We start from the raw sequence: 18,204 nt of genomic DNA, 5'->3' as shown, positions 1-18,204 counted from the left end.
ATTGGCAGCAAAACAGGCCGGTTGGATTGGTGTTCTTAAGATTAAAGGCCTCACTATTTTTCCTCCAGACATATTGCTGGGTATTGTGGCCAGATAGCAATTTTTTTGTTTCATCTGATATCACATGGACAAAGGTAAGACCTTCAGGAGGAAAGTTCTGTGACCAACAAGTATGTGCTCCAATCACTCTATCACTAAAAAATAAGAGTTGTAGAAATTATTGGAAACTCAAGACAGCCATGACATTATGGCCTTTACAAGTGTATGTTAACTTTTGACCCCGACTGTACATATTCAGGACATATGCACTATCGAACCACAATCCAATGCAACAGTTCAAAAATATGCAATAAGTATCAATAGGATTTGATCAATACTGGTACCAATACGGATATTCCTTTCCAAAATTCATCACTCCTATTGGTACTATATGTAACTTGGTGTTAAGATGTACGTTTTTGTTAAAAAGATACATTTTTATTTACTACACGAGGGGATAACACCAGACTTTTAACAGCAGGTAAAGTCTTTTCTCAAAACCTGCCTTTTAAGCTTTGAACAAGTCAATTAGGTTTGCAAGGCAAGATCATGTCAAACAAATTAGCAGCACATGCACCATGCATCACCATGCATACAGCATGCTGATAAAGTACCGTAAAAGGAACTGTTCATGTAATTCTTTAACAGAAACTAAACTTGCAATGTTTACAGGTGTTTCTCAGAAATGATAATCGTAAAAAATATAAAGATATGAGTGTATTTTGCCCTCGTTTGGCAATTTTAAATGAGGATTTCTGTGAAATGTTTTATTTTGTTGTATCATTTACAAGTATGCATTTAGTTCAGGTTGTCCTAAGGTGTTGTCATGGTCAGAAGCAGCATATTAGGCCAGCTGCAAAGTTTTTGTCTGTAAGTATTGTACTTTTTACCCTGTTCGATTGTAATGTGCATCGTATTTGTGTATTTAATTATCCTATTTGGAGCTGTTGAAATTATCCTATAAAGTATTTATAATGGGCAGCACGGTGAAGCAGTGGTTAGTGCTCGTGCCTCACAGCGAGAAGGTCCTGGGTTTGATACCCGGGCTCGTGTGGAGAGTTCGCATGTTCACCCCGTGACTGCGTGGGTTCCCTTCAGGTACTCTGGCTTCCTCCCACTTCCAAAGACATGGGGATAGGTTGAGTGACAACACTAAATTGGCCCAACTGTGTGAATGTGAGTGTGAATGATGTCAGTCTAGTTGTATTGGCCCTGTGATGAGGTGACGACTTGTCCAGGGTGCACCCCACCTACCGCCCGAATGCAGCTGAGATAGGTTTCAGCAGGCGGTAAAAAGCAGTGTAGCTCCTTTCGATACACGGCAACACAGGAAAGTTATTTTTTGTAAAACGGGCGTTTATTGATGACTCCTTCTTGCTGTATACACCATCCACGCCAACACGCCGTGAGAACTTAGAAAATACAGTACAATACAATACATCAGACTTTGATTTCACATCAATAAACACTCAGAAATAAATTAAATTACAAAAATACAATACCTCGTTGGCTGCTTGTAACGAAAATAAGTTCTAATAATCACTTGTTTGAATTTTGCACAAGTGATCGAATACACTTAAATCTTTCGAGGAGCTGAAGACAACGTGCTAAAGCACCTTCACCTCTTGCATGTTCTGCCTTGTTTACAGTCCATGGGGTCGCAATACCACAACAATCGTTTTGCTTTGCAAAATAATTAACAAAACACATTTACATTTGGCTCAGGAGATTTTGCAATCACACATTTTCTAATAATATTTTATAACTCTGCATTTCTTTATAGATGTCAGAAGGCAAGTCTCGCCTTTTTCCTGTCATTGCCTCAGTTAGGCAGTAGGAGGCAACATGCAGGTAAAAAGGTATCAAATGCTTAAACCAAAAATAAACAAAAGGTTAGTGTCCCTAAGAAAATGCATTGAAGTTTAAGGATGGCTTTGCAAAACAAATCTAAAACTGAACTGGCTGCAAAGTAAACAAAAACAGAATGCTGGACAACAACAAAGACTTACAGACTTACCATTAATTGATTAACGTGGGCCCCGACTTAAACGAGTTGAAAAACGTATTCAAGTGTTACCATTTAGTGGTCAATTGTAAGGACTATGTGCTGTACTGTTTCATATAATGTATTCTCTTCCTTTGCAATCTACTAATAAAAGTTTCAATCAATCAATCAATCAATCAAAGCAGACGGCTTCCACAAAGTACACCTGCACATTATAAGCAACACCAAAATAGGAGCGCAAGACAAGAACTAAAACACTACACGCAGGAAAACAGCAAAAAAACTCAAAATAAGTCACAGCGTGATGTGACAGGCCATGACAGTACACCTACTTTGAGACAAGAGCTGTAGTGATGCATGCTTGGTTATCAGGGCTGTGAATCTTTGGGTGTCCCACGATTCGATTCAATATCGATTCTTGGGGTCACGATTAGTAGATTTAAAAAAAAAGCTTTTATAATTGTAAAGGACAATGTTTTATCAACTGATTGCAATAATGTAAATTTGTTTTAACTATTAAACGAACCAAAAATATGACTTATTTTATCTTTGTGAAAACATTGGACACAGTGTGTTGTCAAGCTTATGAGATGTGATGCAAGTGTAAGCCACCGTGACACTATTGTTCTTTTTATTATTTTTATATATGTCTAATGATAATGTCAGTGAGGGATTTTTAATCACTGCTATGCTGAAATAATAATTAATATTGATACTGTTGTTGATAATATTCATTTTTGTTTCATTACTTTTGGTTTGTTCTGTGTCGTGTTTGTGTGTCTCTGTTTATTGCGGTTCTGAGTGTTGCTGGGTCAGGTTCGGTTTTGGAATTGGATTGCATTGTTATGGTATTGCTGTGTAGTGGTTTGTTGGATTGATTTAAAAAAAAAACATCGTTTTTAAAAAAAATGAGGATCGATTCTGAATCGCACAACGTAAACGATTCGATTCGTATTTGAATCGATTTTTTCCACACACCCCTATTGGTTATGGTTTGAATTCATATCCAACAATTGCGACAACGAGTTTTTATTGGCGATATCGGCTGCTGAGTTTAATTTTTTTATGTTTTCTGCTCGCAGTGTGGCTCGGGATTTTTCAATGAATAAAATGTGCTTTGGCTCAGAAAAGGTTGAAAAACACTGGGTTACTTAATATAGCATCAAAGTACAGGCTTAACCATCCATCATCCATTTCCTACCGCTTGTCCCTTTTGGTGTGGCAGGGGGTGCTGGAGTCTATCTCAGCTGCATTCAGGCGGAAGGCGGGGTACACCTTGGACAAGTCACCACCTCATCGCAAAGCCAACACAGATAGATAGACAACATTCACACTCACATTCACACCCTAGGGCCAATTTAGTGTGTTGCCAATCAATCTATCCCCAGGTGCATGTCCACAGTCCAAAAATAGACATCTCTTTGGGCGTCTCACTTACTCAAGTTTATTTTATTTTTCATAGAGATTTACTGTACTATCCAGTAAAATGTTTGTCTAAATAACTGGCAAGTACAAATATAATCTTACACTCAAGCAGGGCACATAGTCAAACTGGGACCCTAACAGATTTTATTTGAAGACCATATCATTAAAATAGAAAAATAAAAGATATTTTTTTTTATTCATGTGAAACTATTTATTTATTTATTTAATCAAACCTGTTTTTAATTTGGTGCATGTTTTTACTAAAACAAATTAATGGGAAAAATGTTCAATACTTTTTATAACATTGTGACAGTCTCCTGCCACTGTCGTGTGGGTTGCGTGGACCACCCAGGAAGGACATAATCATCGAGCAGGTTTGACTCTTTTATTTTTTCAAATAAAGCTTCAGTCTAGGTCGGGTCGCTTTTCAGCTCCTCCTACGCTGCTCGTTCCGGTCTGCTTTTCAGCTGCCGTTGTCGTTCTCATCTGTGGCTCGCTCTCTGATCGCTCTTGCTTCTTCCTTCACTTGCTGCGGACTCTCCAACTCCTTCAGGCCCAATCCTTCCTCCTTCTCCCCTTTTATACAGCCAGAGGAGATATGTTGATTGTGTTTAGGTGCGCGACCCACGCACCTGATTTCATCTGCGGCGTCGCTCCCGGCACGCCCCGCCTCTCCATCCCGCCACATTCGCCGCCCCCTTGCCGCCATCTTGAGCTGGGCTACAGCGTGTCGTGCCCCGCCGTTGGCCCGTCGGCTCCGCCTCTCCACAGTCCTCCATCGCCAGACGCAAGCCAGGATTCCGCCCGGCTGAGCCTACTCCCCCCTCCCTTTTTAGAAAGGGGCGGGAAAAAAAACTGCCACGGCCACCTGTCTTATCTTTTTCCATCGCTTCCTCCACCGAGGCGAGCTTGTCCTCTTCCTCTGACACCTCTTCGTCTTGTGGTTGTACTTCCGCTCTTCGTCCTCTTTGACCTTTCCCTTGTCTTTTTCTTCATTCCTTTCTTTGACTTTTTCTTTGTCTTCTTCTTCTTCGTCCTCTTTGACCTTTTCTTTGTCTTCTTCTTCTTCTTTTTCGTCCTCTTTGACCTTTCCTTTGTCTTCTTCTTCTTCTTCTTCGTTCTCCATGACCTCTTTTTCTCCTTCATCCTCTTTGATTTTCTCTTCGTCCTCTTTGACTTCTTCCTTGTCCTCTTTCACTTCTTCTCCGTCCTCTTTCACTTCTTCCTCTTCATCTTCCTCTTCCTCCTCTTCTTTCACTTCTTTTTCTTCTTCTTTTTCTTCCAGCACCACCTATTTCCCCCTTCTTCATCTTCCTCATCTTCATCATCAAGCTGTTTTTCTTCTTCTTCTTACTCTTCAGCTGCACGCTCCCCCGGCTGTACATCTGTCTCTTCAGCAGGGGGCGCCTCCTCTGCACTGCCGTCTCCCTTGTTGCGCTCCTCCGCTACTTCTTTGGGGAGGCACTCGCCGCCTCCCCCCACCTGGTCCGCCAGCACTTGCAAGAGTTGGCAATTGTGTTGGCTGCTTTCTGCCAACTGTGTGAGCGCTCCGATGAGGGCTCACGGGGGATCGTCCTCCCCCGCCTCCGTTGGGCGCCAAATGTGACGGACTCCTGCCGTCGTCGTGTGGGTTGCGTTGACCACCCAGGAAGGACATGATCGTCGAGCAGGTTTGACTCTTTTATTTTTTCAAATAAAGCTTCAGTCTAGGTCGGGTCGCTTTTCAGCTCCTCCTCCGCTGCTCGTTCCGGTCTGCTTTTCAGCTGCCGTCGTTGTCGTTCTCATCTGTGGCTCGCTCTCTGATCGCTCTTGCTTCTTCCTTCACTTGCTGCGGACTCTCCAACTCCTTCAGGCCCAATCCTTCCTCCTTCTCCCCTTTTATACAGCCAGAGGAGATATGTTGATTGTGTTTAGGTGCGCGACCCACGCACCTGATTTCATCTGCGGCGTCGCTCCCGGCACGCCCCGCCTCTCCATCCCGCCACATTCGCCGCCCCCTTGCCGCCATCTTGAGCTGGGCTACAGCGTGTCGTGCCCCGCCGTTGGCCCGTCGGCTCCGCCTCTCCACAGTCCTCCATCGCCAGACGCAAGCCAGGATTCCGCCCGGCTGAGCCTACTCCCCCCTCCCTTTTTAGAAAGGGGCGGGAAAAAAAACTGCCACGGCCACCTGTCTTATCTTTTTCCATCGCTTCCTCCACCGAGGCGAGCTTGTCCTCTTCCTCTGACACCTCTTCGTCTTGTGGTTGTACTTCCGCTCTTCGTCCTCTTTGACCTTTCCCTTGTCTTTTTCTTCATTCCTTTCTTTGACTTTTTCTTTGTCTTCTTCTTCTTCGTCCTCTTTGACCTTTTCTTTGTCTTCTTCTTCTTCTTTTTCGTCCTCTTTGACCTTTCCTTTGTCTTCTTCTTCTTCTTCTTCGTTCTCCATGACCTCTTTTTCTCCTTCATCCTCTTTGATTTTCTCTTCGTCCTCTTTGACTTCTTCCTTGTCCTCTTTCACTTCTTCTCCGTCCTCTTTCACTTCTTCCTCTTCATCTTCCTCTTCCTCCTCTTCTTTCACTTCTTTTTCTTCTTCTTTTTCTTCCAGCACCACCTATTTCCCCCTTCTTCATCTTCCTCATCTTCATCATCAAGCTGTTTTTCTTCTTCTTCTTACTCTTCAGCTGCACGCTCCCCCGGCTGTACATCTGTCTCTTCAGCAGGGGGCGCCTCCTCTGCACTGCCGTCTCCCTTGTTGCGCTCCTCCGCTACTTCTTTGGGGAGGCACTCGCCGCCTCCCCCCACCTGGTCCGCCAGCACTTGCAAGAGTTGGCAATTGTGTTGGCTGCTTTCTGCCAACTGTGTGAGCGCTCCGATGAGGGCTCACGGGGGATCGTCCTCCCCCGCCTCCGTTGGGCGCCAAATGTGACGGACTCCTGCCGTCGTCGTGTGGGTTGCGTTGACCACCCAGGAAGGACATGATCGTCGAGCAGGTTTGACTCTTTTATTTTTTCAAATAAAGCTTCAGTCTAGGTCGGGTCGCTTTTCAGCTCCTCCTCCGCTGCTCGTTCCGGTCTGCTTTTCAGCTGCCGTCGTTGTCGTTCTCGTCTATGGCTCGCTCTCTGATCGCTCTTGCTTCTTTCTGCACTTGCTGCGGACTCTCCAACTCCTTCAGGCCCGATCCCTCCTCCTTCTCCCCTTTTATACAGCCAAAGGAGATATGTTGATTGTGTCCAGGTGCAGTACCCACGCACCTGATTTCGTCTGCGGCGTCGCTCCCGGCACGCTCCACCTCTCAGTTCCGCCATATTCCCCGCCTCCGCCACATTCTCCGCCCCGCCGTCGGCCCATCGGCTCCGCCTTTCCACAAACATATATCTAATTTTAAAATAACACATTTTATATAATTGAGTTGAGTTGAGTTTGAGTTTATTTGGAACATGGAAGCATACAACATGATACATCACAATATCCAGTTTCTCTTTTCAACATGTTCGAAAAGCAGTAGGAACAGAGCAGAGCATATTTAATTCTACCCCTTTTCCTTTACATAGCAGTTGCTAAAACTTCTGTTCACTTATTGTTCTCAATTTATTCACAATATACTAATATAAATAATACTTGGTGAAGTAAGTTATATTTTATATGGTGAGATGAGTAAGATTATCTTGAAAATGAATGGATGGATGAAATAAATTCAGAATGTTTATCATGGTTCTTCTTTTTGTAAACACTTTAAGTTTGAAGAGTTTTTTTGAAGTGGATTATATTAGTACGTTGTTTGATTATTTGCTTATCCATTCCATGATATAATGCCACATACTGATACACTGAAGGTCTTAAGTGTAGTACGTGCATAGAAATGTTTTAAATTACAATTTTCTCCACGGTTAATTTTTCTCCTCATTTGTTGAGGAGAAATGTTGGACATTCTTGGGTAGCAGATTATAGTTTGCTTTGTGTTTAACTTTAGCTGTATGCAAATTCACTATACTATAATCAAAACATACATTTGCAAAACTTTCTAACACAAGTCCGACCTGGGATCGAATCCGGTACTACTGCCTTTTAGGAAATACTCTAATCAGTGATGGGGCCGGAAGGAATATGTGTGCAGTAACATTTTAAAAGAAGCGCCCTGTTATTATTTTTGGACATTGTACTTACAATCCTTTAAACAAAACCCAATTCAGCATCTTCTGAAGGTATCTAACGGAAGAGGATTCTGGTAACAGTTAACAATGGTGGTCAGCTCACACAAAATGTGAGGCGTCCTCGTGTGTTTACTTATTTTCAGTAGACAGTAAATATATAGTGGTGCACAACAGTTAGACTACCTAAAGTCTTGTGTCCACCATGCGCTTCTACAAGATCCTCCAAAGGTCACTAAAGGTCCCCAGACAACATCCTTGTTGGGGAAGGTTCCAGAAGATCCCAGGATGTTATAGGGAGGGGTGGCAGGGTGAAACTGCATTTTCCTGTCCTAATGATAAATACAAGAGAGCACAAGTCTGGCCCAGTGCTGCTCAGATGAGAGATATCAGCCTCCATGACAGACCGAGGGCATGACTCAGCCAAAAAAAAAGTAACAAACATACATTCACATCTTCGCCATGTCAAAATGTTTCATCAAAGCAATTTGAGAATGCAACATGAAAGGGGAAAAGGAAGGAAGCAAGCATCTGTGGGCTGGAGATGGAGATGAAGTTGTGGTTATTAGTTCTTTTACTTTGGCGCCCCCAATCTTTCGGCCTCCCCCTTGCCGCTTGCCTCTGAACATCTTACTCCCCCGTTTCAGGATGGGAGTACGTGAGTGTGTGACTGCTGGAGCTTCCTGCAAAACCACGAAAGTGAAAATGACATATCTCCTCCCATGCTCTTCTTCTTCTAGTACTTAAGCAAGTGCAATACCTGCAACGCTAATTTACTGATTTCCTGGCCAAAAAGCCTCGAGTGAGAGTTTTAATGGGCATTGTTTTTGCATCAATCAAGCCATCAAACTTTATGTATACAGGAATTTTCATGCACAGGAAATTGACAACACAAAGTGTCTTACATCAAAAAGACGAGAAGAAAATACATACACACAAAATGATACATTGATAAATGAATAAAAACATCACAAAATAGCAATAAATGAAACAGAAAATAATCAAATAGAAAAAAAAACCTAAGAAGAGTTTAACATCTATACATCTTCGATACCATTTTACCTCACTAGGGTTTGCTGGAGCCTATCCTAGCTGACTTCGGATAAGAGGCGAGGTACAACCTAGTGCACACACACACACACAAATACATTAACACATATACTGTATATATATATATATATATATATATATATATATATATATATATATATATATATATATATATATGTGTGTGTGTGTGTTGGCTCTGGGATGAGATGGCGACTTGTCCAGGGTGTATGCCGCATTCCGCACGATTGTAGCTGAGATAGGCACCAGCACCCCCACGACCCCGAACGGGACAAGCGGTAGAAAATGTATGTATATATATACATATATATATATATATATATATATATATATATATATATATATATATATATATATATATATATATATATATATATATATAAGTAGGTGTGGGAAAAATCACAAGACTGCTTCATCTCTACAGAACTGTTTCATGAGGGGTTCCCTCAATCATCAGGAGATTTTAATGGAAGCATTCACATACAATGGTTTATATAGGGCACAGAGTGGGTGGGTACAGGCAGGCGTAGGGTGTGGTGATTGGCTCATGTGTTACCTAGGAGGTGTTTCCGTCTGTGGCGGCATGTTGAAATGATTTCACTGTGCTTGTTGAGGGCTGACAGATCTGGATGATATATAATAAACAGTTTCTCTTTTAAGCAAAGGTTGCATCTTTTAGTACCACTGTTTTAAGGTGTGCTGGATGCAAGAATTTGCCATGTTATTGAATATTCAACATTATTGTCTTTGAGGTTCCAAATGTGCTTGCTGAGTTCTCAAAGTCAGGTTTCCAAAGGAGGCCTTGTGATTATTCCATCTGGTTTTAAACGCTCCTTCGGTTAATCCTACGTACGTGTCGGATGTGTTAATGTCCTTGCGTGTTACCTTTGCTTGGTAAACGACTGATGTTTGTAAGCACCCTCCTTTGAGAGGGCAATCAGGTTTCTTGCGACAGTTACATTCCTTATTGGTTTCAGAGTTGTTTAGTTTGGGGTAGGCAGTCCTTTTGCAATTGCTTTGTTGTGGTTTGAAATTATTTGTTGTATGTTATTCATACAGCTGTAGCTCAATTTAATGTTGTCCTTGTTGAATATTTTTCTTAGGGTGTTGCCTTTGGGGAAGTGATTGTCGATCAGAGTGAGGAACTTGTGGCCGATATTGGTTGAGACGTTTTTGCTGAATGGCGGGTTGTACCAGATGATGTTGTTTCGTTATCTGCTCTTTTTTGGTTGGTTTCCTGGCGTGGGTTCATAGGTGAGGGTTAAGTTGCATCCGCTTTCATCAAGCGCTTTCTGGTACGGGGGGGTTGCTTGGTCGAATTCAGCTTTGCTAGATGACAGCATTGATAGCCTTTTATTCATTCCGGTAGGTATTCTTTTCGTGGTGGTGGTTGGGTGGTTGCTGTCATGGTGCACGTATTGGAGTGTTGTGTTGGGTTTCGTGAATGGTTGGTAGCTGTTATTTCTCAGGTTGAAAGTGACGTCGAGGAAGTTGACGGTTTGCTTGTTGGCTTCAATCGTGATCCGTAGGCCGTTCTCTTTGAAAAAAAGGAAAAAAAGGAACGCAAAAGGAAACTTACGGATTCAAATCTACCAAGAACCCACCCACAGTCAAGGAATGAAAGGACTTTGAGAACGACATGCTCAAAATGATACAATCAGTCAAATTCAAGCCAGCCCGCAACCCATTCATCACCAAGCTGAAAAATGACACGAAGCGCATCAAGAAAGTAAGCAACCTCATCATAGCCGCCGAACGAGGTGTGTCCAAACTTTTGGCCTCTACTGTGACAAAATTATTATATTTGCAAAGTTGTAGTTGTTTGAAATGACACAAAGCCAATTTCAATATTTCAACAGAGCTGATAGTTGATTTTTTTTTTATAAATTTGGTTTTCTATTGAACACTTGGAAAACATATTTTACAACATAGGTTGCAGGATTTTCGAGTGCAACAAATTGTAATTCTGTGCCATTTGTTTGTGTCCCATCATTTCAAAAGTTGCGACAAGCTGAAATGTATTTGTTGGAGCAATGCTGGCTTTCACGTCTCAAGTGCTGGTCTTGTCTCTCTCGCAGCTGAAAGCTGGTTCCACTTCCTCAGAAGGAGGCCGTATGAAGGGTTGGGGTTGGGGAAAGAAAAGTCAAGGATCTGACACCGCTCGCAACACCCATCCTTTCTTTCTTTCTGCCCACTGACATGTCTCACTATGTTATCAGTGCAGGAAGAGGTAGGGTGGTGCATTGTGACGTTGCTGCATATATACACACACACACACACACGGACACACACACAGACACCTCGGTTAAACTTTGCTCAAACATTTCAAAGAAGTATAGATCACCTGAAACGTGCACATGAACAGGGTGACCATGCGGTTGTAAAAGAATTGTTGGACAATAGACTGAAGAGGGCGGAGCTTCCTGACCCCAGACAAGCAGGTCAAAGGTTAGATATGATGCGCTACCTTGTTTGGTTTTTAACAACAACAAAAAAACCTTGCTTTCTACCTCCTGTCTGCAGCCCTTTAGACCGGCGTAACATTCAAAGAAACAAAAAGGTCTGCACGTGTGAGGCAAGCGTGGCGCGAGCGTGCGCACACAGAGTGCAAGACATTATCAGTTGATTAGCCGGCGAGTCCCGCCTTTTTCCTGTCACTGCCTCAGTTATTTGCGAACACACAAACGAGGCCCCTAATTCAATTTGGCATACGGTTCAAACGGAGGACCGTCAGGAAAGCTAGTCTGTCTCTCTTTCCCCCCGTTCATTCTTCTATTTTGACAATAAAGATAGCGTATCTCATCCCGTTACAAGCTGCCTTGTCCGAGATACGCCTAAAAACCAGTCTAATGGTGTGTGTGTGTCACCCAATGGGACGGCTGCAACACATTGATTGCACAACCATGTAAGGTTGTGTTTCCCAGACTAAATCAAGACTGATCTACAAGGGTGAATGAGTCCAATGTGCTTGACTCGACAATTGATCCTTTGCCAAGTTTGTTGTAACAAAAATCGTAGGATTTGTGACCCTTTTGATGCATATGTATACTCGCTTTTGTAATTAGTATTAGCTGATATACCATATACTCACATACACATGTTTACAAGTGTCTTTGTTGGTATTATCTTACAGTGGCATTCTTTTTGTATTGTTTCAGTTTCACAAAATCCTCAGTAAATTCCCCAAAACATCACCGTGGAGTTATTGATTCCGTTTCGCTGATTGGAGAGCCAGCTTCCGCAGCTAGTGGGTCCATGACAAGGACTTCCGTTTCGTTTGATCAGCCGTTTTACTACCTTGTTACAGGCACCATTTGGAAACAATTATACTACTACTACTACATTTGACTAATAAGGCACTAGGGTTGTACGGTTCACCGGTATTAGTATAGTACCGCGATACTAATAAATTATATTCGGTACTATACTGCCTCTGAAAAGTACCGGTATGTTACTGCATTCGTCAGCAGACCAATTAGGAGCCTTTGTTTGTTAACTTACTCATAAAAGACAAGTTGTCTTGTATGTTCACTATTTTATTTAAGGACAAGTCTGCAATAAGAAACATGTTTAATGTAGCGTGAGATTTTTTGTTAAAATAAAGCCAATAATGCAATTTTTTGTTGTCCCTTTTTATTTAGAAAAGTACTGAAAAGTACTGAAAATTACTAAAAAGTACCGAAAAGTATCGAAATAATTTTGGTAACAGTACCGAAATATTGGTATCGGGGAAACACTATAAGGCGCTGGTCTAGACACTCAAGGACACCGTACCCCCAAAAAAACCCCAAAATAAAATTAAGGTATGTAGATAAAAATTCCAAAATCTGTTGTGTAAAAAGCTAAATTTCACAACGGTGTGGCCAATATGGGGAACAATTATTCAAAAATTTAGATGGTGCAAGTTATATACCGGTGCGCTCTACTGTCCGGAAAATACGGTGTGTACATTTCTACGATTTTTGCTGGAATCGGCAAACACTCACGGCTCCAATATCAGAATCAGATCAAAAGTGAAAAAGTCGTATCAGGAATAGCTGAACAAATGTATTTTAATGAATTCCAAAATATATAGCTTATCTGCTTGACTTATGATTTCAAAGTAAGTTAATCAAATTGCAATCACCATAATTTTCTACCAGATAAAAACTGCACTGTTTTTCCATTTACAGTAAATGCTGTAAAAAAAAAAATATATATATATGTATATATATATATTATATATATATATATATTAAAAAACAGATAAATTATGGCAACTGAGCTGCTGTTATTTTTCTGCAAAATCTACAGATTTTTTTTCAAGTTTACACAAAAAATAGTAAATTGATAAGCAATTGTGCAATAACAGATAGATAGTACTAGATAGTACTTTGTTGATTCCTTCAGGAGAGATCCCTCAGGAAAATAAAAAAATATGAGGTGAATCATTATACTTTTATATTCATATACAGTATATTCACCGATACAAGTGGCCCTCCGAAGGCAGCCATGACTGCGACGTGACCCTCAATTAAAACAATTTCGACACCGCTGCTTTGACATTAAGCAAAAGTTGATTTGGTTTTATTTTTAACATGAATAGAGATACAAGATGATGCATCAAACACCATATAATCCACACGTTGTAATTTCTCTTTACAACATGCTCGAAAAGGAATAGAAAGAAGCAAAATTTGGTTTATCCTACTCCTTTTCCGTTGTATAGCAATTAGTAACCCACGGGTGTTTCTGGGTGTTGTTGATAAATGGCTTTTGCTTTGCATAGTTTGCAGAGTTTTAACTTAACTACAGATGTAGCGACAAACTGTAGTTACTGGCAGTGGTTTTCTGAAGTGTTCTTGAGCCCATGTGCCGATATTCTTTACACACTGATATTGGTTTTTGATTCACTACTGAATGAGAGATCAAAGGTCACAAGCATTCAATGTTTATCACACTTACCTGCAGTGATTTCTCCAGATTCTCTAACCCTTTTGATATTATGGACCATATATGGTGAAATCCCTAAATTCTTTGCAATAGCTCGTTGAGAAATGTTTTTCAACTGTTCAACAATTTGCTGAAGCATTTGTTCACAAAGTGGCAACCCTCGCCCCATCCTTGTTTGTGAATGACTGAGCATTTCATGGAAGCTGCTTTTACACCCAATCATGGCACCCACCTGTTCCCAATTAGCCCGTTCACTTGTGGGATTTTTCAAATAAGTGTTTGGTGACCCTTCCTTTTTTGAAACATGTTGCAGGCATCAAATTCTAAAATGAGCTAATATTTGCGAAAAATAAAGTTCTCCAGTTCGAACGTTAAGTATCTTGTCTTTGCAGTCTATTAAATTGAATATAGGTTGGAAAGGATTAGAAAAATCATTGCATTCTGTTCTTATTTACGATTTACACAACATGCCAACTTCACTGGTTTTGGGTTTTAGAATACTTGCAAAGCCTTCTACATTCTGATAAAAATTAAAATATATTCTATTAAATTGATTTCCTGCCACATTGTTATTGCAAAGTATTTTTAAAGACATCAAAATTGGAGCTATGGCAATCAAACTATGGACAGTAACGCGCGGTTTAATGACAATTTCCACAATTCAGAAATTTCAACAATTATATTACAGTTGTTGAAAATCCTCATGAAGTTTTTTTTTTGTTTGTTTTTTAACCGACAAGGATCTCCTCGGATAGAAAGAATGGACAGACATTCCTCACCTGCTCTGCACATCTGTCAGTCATCTTCTTTGTTTCTAACAGCTGACCAATGGGTGGCGGTGTATGGCATGACACGATAACTTTCACCCGAGCAACTCAAGTATGACATCAGGACTCATGCAAGTAGGATACAACAGCTTCTGAATATTTGTCCACTGCTGGCGGGTCAAACAATACTGAAGCATCAACGCATTATGAAACACCATGAATGATGCCGTGTCCCACAATACCTCAAAACGTGTGTCACTTTATTAAAAACGCGACTAATACAGCTGCTCTGTCGTTTGGCTATGAAGAGGCCAACTGTGTTTATCAGGAAGTGCTTATTTTGGCTTGTTAGTGACAGCTCATACTGAAAGATGACAAAGTGGTGTGCCGTGTTTGACACTGTTATTCGTCGGCATCATGGATCGAAATAAAACTAAGAAAAAGGAGAAATTTCCGAAATTTAAGATACTTTTGACTTGATTGTTAGGTTTAAACACACTAAATTAGCAAAAAGGCTATCACAGCTGTTTGTTTGGGGAAAAAAATAGACTATTAAATTCTATTTGCAGGTCTAATGTGTTGTCTTTTCCATCCAGCAGATGGTACAATTGAGAAACAGCAGCACAATGTCAATACAGCCAGTGAGTCTGCCACATACTCACTGAGACATCAGTTACTTACTACTCTCCACTGCAGGCCTGGGCAATTATTTTGACTTTGGGGAAAATTTTAGAGAAAAAAAATGTGTCTGGGGGCCAGTATATTTATTTTTAGGAAAACTAATACAAAACCTCACAATAAAGTCTGATTGAATGCTAAAAATGTCACGACAGACCGCCATAAACTAAATGGAATTTTCTTTTCTATGGACGATAAAACCCTGAATATTGAGAACATATGAACATCACACCCCCTCTCAATCTACAACTTTTACAATCAAGCCAAATGCAACAAACACAGCAAAATATAAATGTGAAGGGTAAAAAAAATAAAACATCTACCATCTGACACATCACTAAGCTTTAGATCTTTCTTTTAAAAATCTCCTTCCACGTCTGTCCCTGACACCCGCCTTTCAGGCTGGCCGCTCTGGAAACACTCTGTGGAAATGTCCCCCACCCACACTGCTTGGTGCCTCATCTGACCTGCTGTGACGTAGATTGCCATAGTAACTAGTAGGGTTGTACGGGTATTGTATAGTACCGCAAAACTGATTAATCATATTTGCTACAATACCGCCTCTGAAAAGTACCGGTCCGCTACGCCCTAAGATTTTTTTGTTGAAATAAAGCCAATAATGCAATTTTTTCGGGTCCCCTTTATGTAGAAAAGTATAGAAAAGTACCAAAAAGTATCAAAATAATATTGGTATCAGGACAACACAAGTCACTAAAATATCATGCAAAAGTGCAGATTCCAACCACTGAAATATGTTGTATAGTTCAAGACTTATGGTAATTCGAAAACCTCACTGCACATCATAATGGCAGCTACACTTTCCATATTAAAGATCTAAAAAAAATATTTGGTAATGTCCGGCAGGCCAGATTGAAAGCTTAACGGGCCGCATGTGGCCCCCGGGCCTTAATTTGCCCAGGTCTGCTCCACTGTATTGGGCACTGTGCATGAAAGGGTTCAGCTTTAGCAATGTCGGTTCTCACCAAAATTGTGAGATATTGCACAAAAACTATTAGTAAGAAACCAACATAGTACTTAATAAAAAAAAAAATGACTCCCTTATTTTAACAATATATGTCATAGATGTAGTGCCAATTGACAATAAAAATGTACCTCAGATCACTGAACACAAAGGAGGTCTAAGAGCAAGTTAAAAAAAACAAGTAAACACCACACAATGAAAACAGTTTGGCGACAGAGGCAATTAAAAACTGTTGAACAGCAAGTATTTGTATTTATCAATCAATCAATGTTTACTTATATAGCCCTAAATCACTAGTGTCTTATATTTAACCTTACTTAAGAAAGGAAATTAAGAACATATTCTCAATTGCCATAGTGACCTAGCAGCATTTACGTCATAGAGATGTTGAAGTGTGATAAAAATCTAATCTCTTTTTTCCCCATTTGCCAACGAGTGACCATTATAGATCACTCTCATCAGCTCACACATGCTATTAACGTGCAGAAGTAAATGTGTTGGAACATAAACTTTAAGTGAAAACATATGTCTGCAACTTGTGGACAAAAGAGCAGCCAGCAGACAATGAGGTTTGACAGTGTTACTTTCTGTAGCTAGAAATGGTTATTACTATTATTAGTAATAATGAAATTAAAGCTGTGCATAACTTTGCAATGAGCTCTGTATGTGCATTTACAAGAAGTGGGAATCTTTGGGAACTTGACGATTCGATTCTAGAGGTGACCATTCGATTTGGAATTTTCAATTCACCAGGATTCAATTCAAAATTGATTGGCAATTCAACACAATTCTCCTAATATTATTTCACTATTGCTCATATTAAAATCTTTTCAAAACAGGTTACAAACATTCCTGTTGCCCGCTGACTTACGACTTATATGCACAATGTTGGCCTATAAGATATCATTTAAAAAACATATTTTAAAATGTATTTACAGATGTCAATGGTAATAGACTTAAAAATATAGAGCACCCCCAATTCCAACCCAATCCCAGCCTTACAATACTTAAGATAGAAATGTACAAAGCAATTACAAATAAAATATTATACAATACCAAAAAAGGAAAACCAAAAATGTATACAAGCAAAAGTAATGGTTTGTTTTATAATAACAATAATGGACTGGATTTAGGGCAGGACTATGGAACAGGGTTTAGTGCATGTGCCTCACAATCCCCAGGCTCGGGGTCTTGGTGTGGAGTTTGCATGTTCTCTCCGTGACTGCTTGGTTTCCAACCGGGTGCTCCAGCTTCCTCCCATCTCCAAAGACATGCACCTGGGAGAGGTTCATTGGCCCTTGTGTGTGAATGTTGTCTGTGCTAGCCCAGCGATCAGGTAATGACATATCTTCCCGCATGCGGCGGGGATAGGCTTCAGCGCCCTCGCAACCCAGAGAAGGACAAGCAGTATAAGATGGATGGATATTAAATTTATAGTGCTTTCCTAGGCACTCAAAAGTGCTTTACAGTGACAATTGAGAACCAATATTCAGTCAGTCACTCCACATTTACTCCTGGTAGTAAGCTACATTTGTAACCACATCTGCCAACTTAACACCACCACCAAACATGTTTGTGATGCTGAGCAAACCCAACAATGCACAAGAGTGTCTCTCAACGCATCCTTACATCTGGTTGTGTGTCACTTCCTCACAACTTCAGCAGCTGCCATATTTGCAGAAATGTTACTGCAGTATTTGAGTTCATTTCCTCTCAGCAGAGGAAACACAATACAAAACAAAACCCAAAGCAAATAAGCCTGATTAAGACATCCAAAGAAACAAAACAAAAAAATGCCAACAAAAACCAATGGAGACAAATTAATCAACCGTCTGCCTTTTCTTGAACTGACTTCAGAAAAACGGGAGGAAATGGACAACAGGCAAGGAAAAGTGATGGAAGACGGCAGGGGGTGGTTGGTCGCGACGTGAAAGAGAGAATGTCAGTTGTACTGCTGATTCGAGATTTTGATGTTTATATCTGGCACTCGCATCGGAGCAGGGAAAGCGTGGGTTATGGCTTTAGTGGCGTCGCAGCTGGATGCTGCTGAAAGACAGGCCACAATAAGGCTTTCTTCTTGAGCTGATTAAAGAAGTGTAACAAACGAGTGAAAGGATGTGGAAGACAAATACCCACAACTGATAAGACAGTGTCGGCAGTTTGTAAAAGGTTACAGTATCA

Source organism: Nerophis ophidion, linkage group LG06 (genome assembly GCF_033978795.1).
Source record: "Nerophis ophidion isolate RoL-2023_Sa linkage group LG06, RoL_Noph_v1.0, whole genome shotgun sequence".
NCBI lineage: Eukaryota > Metazoa > Chordata > Actinopteri > Syngnathiformes > Syngnathidae > Nerophis > Nerophis ophidion.
The sequence above is the reverse complement of the archived record's forward strand: the minus strand, read 5'-3'. Positions refer to the sequence as shown.